Raw genomic sequence first — 13,186 nt, 5'->3', positions numbered from 1 at the left:
CTCCAACTCTCTGCGACCACATGGACTGTAGCCTGCCAGGCTCCTCTGTCCATGGGATTTTCCAGACAAGGATACTGGAGTGGGTTGCCATTTCCTCCTCCAGGGGATCTTCCTGAGTCAGGGATCAAGCCTGTGTCCCAATGCAGGGGGCCTGGGTTTGATCCCTGGTCAGCAAACTAGACTGTACATGCCGCAACTAAGCCCTGGTGTGATTAAATAAATTTTTTTAAAAATTGAAGTAACCCTAAATTCAACACTATACTTTAAAAACAGCATGTGCAGATTGAGCCTATTCCTGTTACAGTCACTCTATCTATGTAGCTCTCTATTCATCCTTCTATCTGTATTTGTTATAACAGTGTTCACCAACTGTGGATATTTATAGTATTTCTGTGATCATAAAGTCAGGATGATTTGAACTTAGGTAAAAAAAAAGAAGTGGAGAAGGAAATGGCAACCCACCCAGTGTTTTTACCTGGAGAATCTCAGGGACGGGGGAGCCTGGTGGGCTACCGTCTATGGGGTCGCCCAGAGTCGGACACAACTGAAGCGACTTAGCAGCAGCAGCAGCAAAAAAAAAAAAAAGGGGGACACCAAGAGATCGCTCTTTCTCCCCCTCCCTCCATCCCCCTCACTTTTTCCCCCTGCAGAGTCACCTAGGAAAGACCGTGTGAGCACACACTGAAAAGGAGCTCCCAAAGGGAGCTCTCAGCAGACATCCACCCTGTCAACATTGGGTCTCAGGCTTCCAGCCTCCAGAGTGGTGAGAAAACAAATTTCTGTAGTCAAAGCCACCAGCCTATGGTATTTTGTTATGGCACACCCAGCGCGATAACACAGGGCTCATACCGAGTTCATATAACCATGCTGTGACGATTGATGGGTGTGGTCACACAGGTACCCTCCTGAGTCAGAGAGCTGCTTTCTATTCCAAAACCCTTCCAATAATACTTCCCATCCCATTTTAAGAACATAAGTGTTCAACATGTCAAGATTGACAAACCTATTTTTCTATCATTCTGCTTTACTTCTGCAAACAAGTATCTTAGAATAGTAACTTCTGGGACTGGAAATGGTTACATGAATACGTGGTTCAGTTTCAAATGTATGACTAATATTTTTTGCAGCTAAGTAGCATTTTCTGTTTTCCAATGATACTTTAAAGCCCATTTGTGTTACTGAGTATGCATAATTAATTCCTCCTTTGGAAATGTCTTTGTTTTCTCCACTGAGCTGGTGATTCTTCATCGTCCCACTCAAATCCTACCACTCCCCTCCCACCCCTGGCCACACTTGTCATCCTGTTCCCTGCCTCAAATCCTGACATCTACAAGCTGCAGCCCCCAGGCCTCGCTGTTCTCAGCGCCTCTTTCTAGGCTCTTGACCAAAGGGAAGCACTATTAGAGTGTGAAGAGAGGAGTGTGAAGGGCGGGGAGAGAGAGGGGTGGGTCTTCTCCCTCCCTCCCTCCTTGCCAGAGCCTGGTCTCCACCATGGGTGCCTTCCTCTGTCATATAGCACCCATGCCGGGTGGCCCCTCTCCTATGACCACAGCTCTGGATGGGTTCTAGGAATAGCACACCCTTTCTCTTTTGTTTCTCCAGGCCCAAGGATGATGGAAGCTTCTGCTGTTAATAGTTCCCAGTGGCTTCTCCATTCATCTTGATTCTTTTTACCTTGCCCACAGTGTGAGTTAAGGGTTAAGTTGTAACCCCTGCCCCCAATTCCTATGTTGAAGTTCTAACCCCCCCAAGACCTATGTTGAAGTTCTAACCCCCTAAGTGACTGTCTTAGGAGAGTGTCTCCAAAAAGGTAATTAAAGTTAAACAAAGTCATACAGGTGGACCCTAATCCAATCTGACTTGTGTCCATATAATGAGGCCCAGGTGGCACTAGTGGTAAAGAACCCGCTTGCCAATGCAGGAGATATAAGAGATGTGGGTTCGATCCCTGGGTCTGGAAGATCACCTTGGAGGAGGGCATAGGAACCCACTCAAGTATTCTTGCCTGGAGAATCCCATGGACAGAGGAGCCTGGCGGGCTACAGTCCATGGGGTGCCAAAGAGTCGGACATGACTGAGCAACTTAGCATATACACAGTAAGAGAAGATTAGGACATCGACAAGCAGAGAAGGAAGACAGTCTGTGGGCAAGGCAGCCGTCTGCAAGCCAGAGAGAGGGGCCTCAAAAGAAACCAACCCTGCCCACATCTTAATCTTGGACTTCCCAGCCTCCAGAAAATAAATGTCTGTTGTTTTTAAGCCACTCATCAATTGTGGTGGTAGCTTAGTCACTCAGTCGTGTCCAACTCTTTGTGAACCTGTGGGCTGTAGCCCACCAGGCTCCTCTGTCCATGGGATTTCCCAGGCAAGAATACTGGAGTGGGTTTCCATTTCCTTCTCCAGGGCATCTTCCTAACCCAGGGATCAAACCCAAGTCTCCTGCATTGCATGCTGTTTCTTTACCTCTGAGACATCAGGGAAGCCCACTTATCAATGGTACTTTTGTTACAGCAGCCTAAACGGACTAAGGTTTTGCTACAGCAGCCCCAGCAAACTATGACACCATGGTCAATCGTCCCATCACTAAACCACTTGTGGAGCCCTGGGGATGTGCTGGTTATATCCTTCTCGGACCTGGTCTCACACAGCCAACCTCACCAAGGACACTTATCATATGTCCCTTTATCCACTCCACGGTATCTATCATCACATTCCTAAGTTTATAAATATGTCAACGTTTGTGTTGTGAATACCTGTTCCTGAAATACTGCAGGACTTACTTTCACAGTAAGGTTCCTAAGCTGTTTCTAAGCGAGGAGCCAAGTGACATCCAAGTCTCTGTGTGGAGCATCTTGTCGTTTTAGGAAAAATCTTTTCACATTTTTTACATCAGCTGCTGCTGGAAGGCCTGGGGTGATGACTGAAGTCCAGAGAGCTTTTGGAGATGCTGTGTGAGAGTTTTTGCTGCTGCTTCAGTGGCTGGGAGACCCAGTGGCTGGTGAGCTGGAACATGTAGGGAGGCCCTGGGTTCTGCATTTAAGGAGATCTAGGGAGGAAAAAAAGATACCGCTACAGTGAGTTGTTAGAACAGCAGAAAAAGCTATTTAATTCAACTTATTGAAGGAATATAAAGGGCTTCCCTAGTGGCTCAGTGGTAAAGGATCCACCTGCCAAGCAGGAGATGTGGGTTTAATTCCTGGGTTGGGAAAATCCCTGGGAGAAAGGAATGGCATTGCACTCCAGTATTCTTGCCCGGAGAAATCCATGGACAGAGAGGCTGGTTGGCCAAAGGCGGACAGAACCTAGTTACTGACCAACGACAAAGTAGTGTAAAACAATTTTATAAAATCATAGGATGGGATGGGATTTATTGAGATGTCCCAGTTTTACCACCTTCCGCCTCATTCACCCCTCAAGTATTGAGTTACTCCTAATAAATACATTTCTTTGTCTCCAAAGCACTTTCACAACCATATTTCATTTGAGCCTCAAGGAAATTGTGTGAGGTAGATAGGGAGGTATTAATGTCTCCATTTTACAAATAAATGAAACTGAAGAGCAGGTAGTTGAAATGCCAGCATTCAAGGAGCTAAAAAGTGTTAGACCTGGGCCCGGAGACTCGTGATCCTCAGACCAGGTGGGTATTGATAGAGTTCCCATCGTTTACCCTCCCTGCTAATCTGGGCATGTGCACTAAAGACTGATGTCACACGTGGACATTCCATCCAAAACTCACAGTGAGGAAGGACTTCTCAACATCTGGCTGTGAGCAGAAAATGCAGAGGAAGGGAGAGAGTGAGAGAAAGACCTAATACGAGCTGAGTTTATGGGGACCAGGAAGGGGCACATGCACTCTTATCTCAGCCCTGACTGGGCAGAGCAACACAGGAGAGCAAGCAGATGTACAGAGGCTGAGCCTCTCCAAACATTGTCCCCCTCCTGACTCCATATTCAGCTGGCAGGCCCCAGGAGTCAGGTCATCCATTACCTCCCTCTAATGCTCTGATGGATATGTTTGCAACACACAGGGTTTCCATTAATCTAGGGAAAGTCCTACTTTAGGCTTTCACTGAATCTGAAATTGCTTCAGCCATGACTGCTGTCTCCAGTGAACTGGGTCCCTCTCCTTCCACAGAGATGCCCCACACAGGCTGCTCTCACCTGCACCCTCCACCTGCCTCTCTCTCTTTATATATATCTTTAAATTGGAGGGTAATTGCCTTACAATGGTGTGGTGCTCTCTGCCATACATCAGTATTAATCAGTCATAATGATATATATGTATATATCCCCTTACCCTCTTGAGCCTCCCTCGGCCTGCATTCCACCTCTTTAGGTCATCACAGACTCCAGGTTGGGCTCCCTGTGCTATATAGCAGCCTCCCACAAGTTATGAGCATACATGGGGCTTCCTTGGTGGTTCAAATGGTAAAGAATCTGCCTGCAATGAAGGAGACTCAGGTTTGATCCCTGGATTAGGAAGATCTCCTGGAGATGGGAATGGCAACCCACTCCAGTATTTTTGCCTGGGAAATCCCATGGACAGAGGAGCCTGGCGGGCTGCAGTCCATGGGTTCTCAAAGAGTCAGACACATCTGAGTGACTTTGAGAGTGAGTGAGTGTATATACATCAATGCTACCTTCTCAATTTGTCCTAGCCTCTCCTTCCCCCGCCGTGTCCACAAGTCCATTCCCTACATCTGCATCTCCATTTCTTCTCTGTAAATAGGTTCATCAGTACTGTTTTCCTAGATTCTGTATATATGTGTGGTGCATGCATGCTGAGTCACTTTGGTTGTGACTTTGGTCATATAGACCCCATAGACTGTAGCCTGCCATAATGCATATCATACATGCATTAATATACAATATTTGTTTTGCTCTTTCTGACTTTCTCACCTGCTCTCTTTACTCCTTCTCTACATCTATCCTTGGAGGCCCACCTTCTCCAAGAAGCTTGAGTGTTTCAACCCTCAGGGATTTTTGTCTCAGCTGCATTCCTGAAGCCATTATCATACAGACCCCCAAACTCAGCACTGAACATATGCTCTTCAGGACTAGTTCTCTGATGAGATGTCAGCCCCTGGAGAATCAAGCTGGAATCCCACATCCTACTGAATCTATGCTCCTGCTAGTAGATCCATGCATGCTAGCTGTGACTTTTCTGGGAAAGAGTAGGCAAAACTAGGGTTAAACACAGCCAGTCATTGGAATCCAAGAGGAAAGGGGGAAGGAGTGGGAATTAATTGTCTTCCCGTGTTGGAAGTTTTCACTGTTGTTTCAAGATCCGTGTACAGTAGCATATTCATGTTGCTCTAGGATTAGCACAAGGTACAAGAACAAACAGAAGCCTTCCTTTGTGCTATTTTAGGAACAAGGAAAATAAAATAATACCTTCCAAATGGAGGAACAGCCTAGCTTTCTGTGACACAAGAATGGGCTCATAACACCTCGGCTGTAACTGTTTCAAATGGAATCCTATTACAGTGTAGAGGATATTTATCAGTGTATTTGAGGAACCCTTTCTTCTAAGTCCCCCCAGGGGGAGATCCACAGGCTCAGGCAGGCTCCTCTCAAACTCTCCTATTCCACCCTGGCAGGTCCCAGGGACTCCCCCACCCCACCACCTCTCCTCTTGGTAATTGTCACCACCACCCCAAGCTATCAAGTTTCTCACCCCTTCCTGAGGGGCTCTGGAAACTGGTCTCTTTATGCCCACCTGTTGGACTGCACCTCACAGGCCTACAAAGCCTATATTTGCCCAGCTTCAAGACTGACGAAAGCCTGGATTGAGCAACAGAGGGCTTCCCCGGTGGCTCAGCGGTGAAGAATCCACTAGCAATGCAGGAGACACAGGAGATGGGGGTTCGATCCCTGCACCAGGAAGATCCCCTGGAGAAGGGAATGGCAAACCCACTCCAGTATTCTTGACCAGAGAATCCCATGAACAGAGGGACCTGCCGGGCTACAACCCATAAAGTTGCAAAGAGTCAGGCCTGACTGAAGTGCCTTAGCCTGCACACATGGATCAGGCAACAGAGACTTCAGTGGTTTGACAGATGGGGAGCTTCTGTGTCTGAAGCAAAGTCCTGGAGCGACCTCCCACCCTGTGCAGCATACACCTTCAGGACGTGGCAGCAGTCTTTGCTCCTGGTGGAGGGGGAGATTGCCAGTTACAGGGGAGTTGATGTCAGATGGGCTCATCGATTACCAGGGAAACCAACAGAAAGGCACACACCTCACCGTCCCTTTGATAAGAACAATCACTAGCTGGCGCCCAAGGCAAGTATGTAGGAAGGCCAGAGTAAGTGTAAATGAAGCAGGCACTGGTCGGGCAAGGGACAGACAGAGAGCAAGGGAACAGCCATCTTGAGTGGGCTAGTCAGCCACCACCATTCCTGGTTGTCCCTGAAAAAAAGCTTCCAGATCCTCATTTTAAGACTTTAATGCCCATGATGACAAGAGGAAAGACAAAAATGGGGAATTACATGCGTGTGTGTGTGTGTGTGTCCAGTGGCTAAGCTGTGTCTGACTCTTTGCAACCCCGTGGGTTGTAGCCTGCCAGGCTCCTCTGTCCATGGAACTTTCCAGACAAGAATACTGGAGTGGGTTGTCATTTCCTCCTCCAGGGGATCTTCCTGACCCAGGGATCAAACCTGTATCTCCTGCATTGGTAGGTGGATTTTTTACCACTTGAGCCACCTGGGAAGCCTGAGGAAATATACAGAGTACAAATCTAACAGTCTTGAATTTGGTCCAGAGCACCTGATGATCTGGTTGAAATAACTGGAAATTTCCTTTATGTCAACATTGGGTGTTGTAAGCAGATAGGGGAGGGGGTCCCTGGAGAAAGATAATCAAGCTTGACCTCATTTTGGTCCAAGAGATTTTGTGATCTAAACCTGGCCACAATGCTTGCCCTTAAACAGGTCTCAGTAATTAATGATCTTAAGGGGAGAAAGGACTGCAGGCACGAAGGGAAAGCAGTCAAGAAACAATGGGTCTAGGACTCCCTTGGTGGTCCAGTGGCTAAGACTCCGAGCTCCCAATGCAAAGGGGCTGGGGTTCCATCCCTGGTCAGGGAACTAGATCCTGCATGCCACAACTAAGAGTTTGCACGCCCCAACTAAAGATCCTGCATGCTGTATGATGTGGCCATTGAAAAAGATTGGTCCACATTAAAAAATATATACCTTAAATTTTTTTTTTAATAGAGAAATAGAGGTGAGCAAGAAATAATCAACACAGCAACAGGCCTGTTTTTGTTCTTCATTTGTCTTTAGCTCTGGGGTAAAACCATCAGTTGTGGGGGGAAGGCTAAGCAGAAAATTCTAGCCAGGGTTTTGGAATTTAAGTCCAAGATTATATATATATATATATATATATATATATATATATATATATATATAAAATATACCATTCAGCCTCCCAAATAGGTGGTATAATGTCGGGTTGTGCCGCCAAATGTGCAAAGAACATAGAATTCCTATGGTTCTTTTTTAGTAGGGACTATGAATTTACATTTCAAAGCATCCATGTCTAAAAAAATTGGCTTCTAATGTAGTTTTCTGTAAAAAGCCAAACTATTTAGTACAAAGGGTTATACTCATGCACATACATATAGACTACATATGCACATGTGTATATTTTTTAAGAATTTTTTTGATGTGGACCATTTTTAAAGTTGTTTATTGAATTTGTTACAATATTGCTTCTGTTTTTCGTTTTGGTTTTTGAGCAGTGAGGCATGTGGGATCGTGGTCCCCCCATCAGGGGTTGAACCTGCAGCCCCTGCATTGGAAGGCACAGTCTTAACCACAGCACCACCAGGGAAGTCCCTTTTGTTTAACTCTTAAGTAAAAACAAGAAGCCATTTGGCCACAGTCTAAATATTCAGGGAAAGAAGTAAGTAGAATTACTCCTGTTGGAAATGCCACATTAATTTATTATGCATAGCATGATCAAACAAGAGGCCACAAGACAGAACAAGCAGACTATGCTCTTTCAGAGGTAAAAGAGAAATGCAAAGATGCTAAGTCGTGGTCCTTCCTGAGAATTAATTTTGCCCCCAGGATTCTTAGCAATTAGGTCTTTTCATCTTGGAGGTATCAGAGGCAAAGGAGGGCGCACAGCACCAAATCCATGGCACAGAGTTCAACACACAGTATTCTACCTGGGGACGTGGAATCAAAAACCCAGCACTGAGAAGGAGTCATACACAGACATAAGATTTATGGAGGCCATGCAGGGAAAGAAAATATATGGGTTACATATCATACCACTCTGGATGCAACCATTTTTCACACAGCAGAAACTGAGAGAGAAGATAAAGGAGAAAGACAAAGAAAAGTGGGGAGGGGCTTTCCCTGGTGGTCCAGTGGTTAAAAATCTGCCTTCCAATGCAGGCGATGAGGGTTTGATCCCTGGTGGGGGAACTAAGATGCCACAAGCCACAGGGCAATTAAGTTTGCAAGTCACAACTACTGAGCCCAGGAGCCACATGTAGAGAGAAGCCCACACCCCACAATGTAAGATCCCACATGCTGCAATTGAGACCCAACAAGGCGATGGAAAGCTGGAATCAAGATTGTCAGGAGAAATATCAATAACCTCAGATATGCAGATGACACCACCCTTATGGCAGAAAGTGAAGAGGAACTCAAAAGCCTCTTGATGAAAGAGAAAGAGGAGAGTGAAAAAGTTGGCTTAAAGCTCAACATTCAGAAAACTAAGATCATCGCATCTGGTCCCATCACTTCATGGGAAATAGATGGGGAAACAATGGAAACAGTGTCAGACTTTATTTTTGGGGGCTCCAGAATCATTGCAGATGGTGACTGCAGCCATGAAATTAAAAGAGGCTTACTCCTTGGAAGAAAAGTTATGACCAACCTAGATAGCATATTGAAAAGCAGAGACATTACTTTGCCAACAAAGGTCTGTCTAGTCAAGGCTATGGTTTTTCCAGTGGTCATGTATGGATGTGAGAGTTGGACTGTGAAGAAAGCTGAGCGCTGAAGAATTGATGCTTTTGAACTGTGCTGTTGGAGAAGACTCCTGAGAGTCCCTTGGACTGCAAGGAGATCCAACCAGTCCATTCTAAAGGAGATCAGTCCTGGGTGTTCTTTGGAAGGAATGATGCTAAAGCTGAAACTCCAGTACTTTGGCCACCTCATGTGAAGAGTTGACTCATTGGGAGAAACTCTGATGCTGGGAGGGATTAGGGGCAGGAGGAAAAGGGGACAACAGAATGAGATGGCTGGATGGCATCACTGACTCGATGGATGTGAGTTTGAGTGAACTCCAGGAGTTGGTGATGGACAGGGAGGTCTGGCGTGCTCTGATTCATGGGGCCGCAAAGAGTCGGACACAACTGAGCGACTGAACTGAAGTGAACTGAACTGAACTGAAAGGCGATGGCACCCCACTCCAGTACTCTTGCCTGGAAAATCCCATGGGTAGAGGAGCCTGGTGGGCTGCAGTCCATGGGGTCGCAAAGAGTCAGACACGTCTGAGCGACTTCACTTTCAATTTTCACTTTCGTGCATTGGAGAAGGAAATGGCAACCCACTCCAGTGTTCTTGCCTGGAGAATCCCAGGGACGAGGAGACCTGGTGGGCTGCCATCTATGGGGTCGCACAGAGTCGGACATGACTGAAGCGACTTAGCAGCAGCAGCGGCAGCATAGCCATAAAAGAATTTAAAATATTAAAAAAAAAGAAAAGTGGGGCAAGTAAAGGTAAAATCAAGAAAGAGAAGGATGGAGCCTCCTCCTGGCCACCTGGCTGACCCCTCGTCAGCAACTCAGCAGCCACTCAACATCAGCACTCTCTCAGTATCCCTGCTGTCTCCATGGTGATTTAATGTGATTCTGATGGATGTGACTAGATCGTGAACGCTTCCTGGAGCTGGGCACTGTTGGTGCTAACTCCATTTTCCAGATGAGAAAACAGTGCTTCCGAGATTGTTAACAACTTGTCCCAAATCACCGAGTTGCTAAAATTGTGGGATCAGGCCATTGAACCTAGGCTGTTTCAGGCCCAAACGTGTGCTCTTGGTGAGCAAAGTAAAAAATAAGATGGTGTTTAATGGAGGAGAACATGAACATGTATTGAGTACTTAATATATACGTGGCATGTGATCCTCACAACAGTCCTGCAAGGGAGGTATCATTCCCATTTCATAGATGAAGAAATTGAGGCTCAGTGCTCACTTTGGCAGCACATATACTTAAATTGGAATGATACAAAGAAGATTAGCATGGCCCCTGCTCAAGGATGACATGCAAATTGGTGAAGCATTTCATGTTTTTATGGCAGAAACCATCACAACATTGTAAAGCGATTTTCCTCCAATTAAAAAATAAAGTTAAAAAAGTATGAATAAAACAGGGAAATGTCTTTAAAAGTTGAGGCTCAGAGAGGTTACATAACTTATCTAAAGTTGCACTGCAAAGCCCCGGTCTGGGGCACTTCACCTCCTCTGTGTCTATGCTGAGAGTTTTGTACTTTCTCTCTGAAATAAATCCTGTTTGCTTGCTACCATGAAAAAGAAAAAGGCCAGGTCTCTCAGACTGCAAAGCCCATATTCTATTTGTTAAAAATATATATTGTTGTTTTGCTCCTAAATTTTCTTTATTTATCATTATTTATTTGGCTTCTTCAGGTCTTCACTGTGGCATGTGGAATCTAGTTTCCTGACCAGGGATCAAACCCAGGCTCCCTACATTGGGACTAGTGTCTTAGCCACTGGAACACCAGGGAAGTCCCCCATATTCTTTCTTATTCTTTCTTCCAGATAGAATTCGCAGGAATTTCACAGATTGAACTAAGTAATTAAAAATCTCTCCTTTAGATATTTTTAGTTCTGCATATCCAAACCAAACACCTAGTGTATTTGTCAGAATTTGAAAGAAGTCTATTAAAGACTGCTTGCAAGAAAACCACTGTATAAACTATGTTTTATAAGTTCTTCTGTTTTAATTATTTAGGTTTTCTAAAGTTTGAAGGAAAAAAAAAAGGAGACAGAAACCAGTTTTTAATGATTTGGAATTAGGATTCATGAATACACCAGATTCTTTCTTGGTACTGGGGGAAAGCAGAGAATAAATGTGGTGGGAAACTATGAGGGTCCAGAGATTCAGACTTGAGCCTGGAATAGACATTAAAGAGGTATTTCAAGGACTTCCCATGTGGTCCAGTGGCTAAGACTCTGTGCTCCCAATGCAGTGGTGTGGGCTCGATCCCTCGTCAGGGAACTAGATCCCACATGCCACAAGGAAGATTGATCTTATGTGCTGCAACTAAGACCCGGTGCAGTGAAATAAATACTCAATAAATTAAATATTTAAAAGAAACCTCAATTATTTAAAAAAAAGATGCAATTCTAATTTATTTTAGAAATAGCTTGTGTGTCTGCTAGTCAACAGTAGAGCTAAGGCCAGAACCTGGGGTTTCCCAATTCTTAAACCATTGTTTTTTCTTAGACATGAACCATGAATTGCTTTAGAGAATAATCCTTTCTCTTCCTCTCTTAATCCAGAATGGGGGGGGGGGGGGGCGGGGAGTGAGAAAGCTTAAAGACTTGAAAAAACAATCAGGACATCAAGAATCAAGTTATCCTGGAAGGAGGTCAAGACAGTAACCACAGAGGCTGGAGTTAAGGGGAGGAGAACCAGGCAAGATAAGGTCTTAATCTAAAGCAATTAGAGTAAGCAGGCAAGCTTTTGTTACTTGTTTTTAGCTGAACGCTGTGAACAGAAAGTTTTTTGAAATCCTTGGCTAAATCAAAACCTGCAAAGTGAGGACTTCTAACCTTCAAGAAAAAAAAGCTGAGCGTGAGACAAAAAGGTATTTGTTTTTATACTTAACTTGGTAGGGAAAAGGAAAGAAAAATAAGATGTCAGTTCAGCTGGGTCCCAATTCCAGCCCTGGGAAGCCCAAAGCCCACCTCTCTTGGTTTTATTTTTAAGAATAGCATTTTTCCCTCCCTTGGCCAAGTTCAGTGTGTAGGATCTTAGTTCCCTTACCAAGGATCAAACCTTCACCCCCTGAAAGCGTGAAGTCTTAACCACTGGATTGCCAGGGAAGTTCTACCCTCCCCACCTTGGTTTTTGTAAATCGTCCTGAAGGGCTTTCTTGGTTTCTAGACTACTGAGATCTTGCTTCCGTGTGTAAAGAGATGGAAGTCAGGCTTTACATCCCAGTAATAGGGAACAAATTTGATTGGGAATGGCTGGGTTACCATCTAACACTGACATGTCATTTTCCCCTGACCGGGCTCAGCTTCCATCCATCCGGCTGGCTTTTCTTTCATGGTCTTATTTCTTTCCTTTCTGCCCTCTGCCCCTACTCCCCTCTCCTTGCAGGAGCAGAAACAAGAAACTCTTCCTCTAATCTCCAGCCTGGCAGGTTTTCCCTCCCCTGGAGTCCAGGTGCCTGTAGCATTAGCTCCTCAGTGGCTTTCCCCAAGGAGACAGCTCCCTCCTTCCTCTTCCCAAAAAGGAATCATGGGGCCAGCTGTTAAGATTTCAAACAATTATTTTTTTCACGTCTTTACTCAACATGGGAAAATCTCTGAAGTTTAAGGTGGCACCTGGCTGTCCTGTAGTGCTTGTATTTCTTTCAAGGCTTTGTTCTGTCTGGAATTTTATTATAATAACTAATGATGGGATTTCTTTAATGGTCCAGTGGTTAAGATTCTGAGCTTCCAATGCAGGGGGGTCACAGGTTCAATCCATGGTCAGGAAATTAAGATCCCACATGCCACATGGTGTGGCCAAAAAGCAAAACAAACAAACAACCACTACAACAAAAAACTAATGGGAATGAACATACCTTGATGTTTACATAATTTTAATAAATCAACTTCAAAATGATAAAACATTAGTAATCAAATAGAGATTCACTCAGTCATATCCAACTCTTTGGGACCCCACAGACTGTAGCCCTCGAGGCTCCTCTGTCCATAGGATTTTCCCAGGCAAGAATATTGGAATGTGTGGTCATTTCCTCTCCCAGGGGAATCTTCGTGACCCAGGGATCAAACCCGTGTCTCCAGTATTGGCAGGTGGATTCTTTACCACTGAGCCACATGGAAAGGCTAGCTTCTATCAATGATTCACACCAAAAGGTGGTTCAATGAAGCAGCTATGATGAGGCAGTACTAGAATTCAAAGGGGAATCAG

At 45.0% G+C, this 13,186-nt stretch overlaps 1 non-coding gene across 1 annotated transcript; it reads left to right on the top strand.

The window, feature by feature from the left end:
- Window positions 1-10,205: 10,205 nt before the first annotated feature.
- LOC147350754 (U6 spliceosomal RNA) lies at window positions 10,206-10,312 on the top strand. The gene has a single exon (XR_015149287.1). It is a non-coding gene; the product is annotated as a U6 spliceosomal RNA (small nuclear RNA).
- The last annotated feature ends 2,874 nt before the right edge of the window (window positions 10,313-13,186 follow it).

The sequence above is a fragment of the Bos grunniens genome, chromosome 20 (genome assembly GCF_055505025.1).
Source record: "Bos grunniens cultivar Pamir isolate PY7600 chromosome 20, Bosgru_T2T1.0, whole genome shotgun sequence".
NCBI classification, from domain to species: Eukaryota; Metazoa; Chordata; class Mammalia; order Artiodactyla; family Bovidae; genus Bos; species Bos grunniens.
This window is presented reverse-complemented; position numbering and strand designations above follow the sequence as displayed.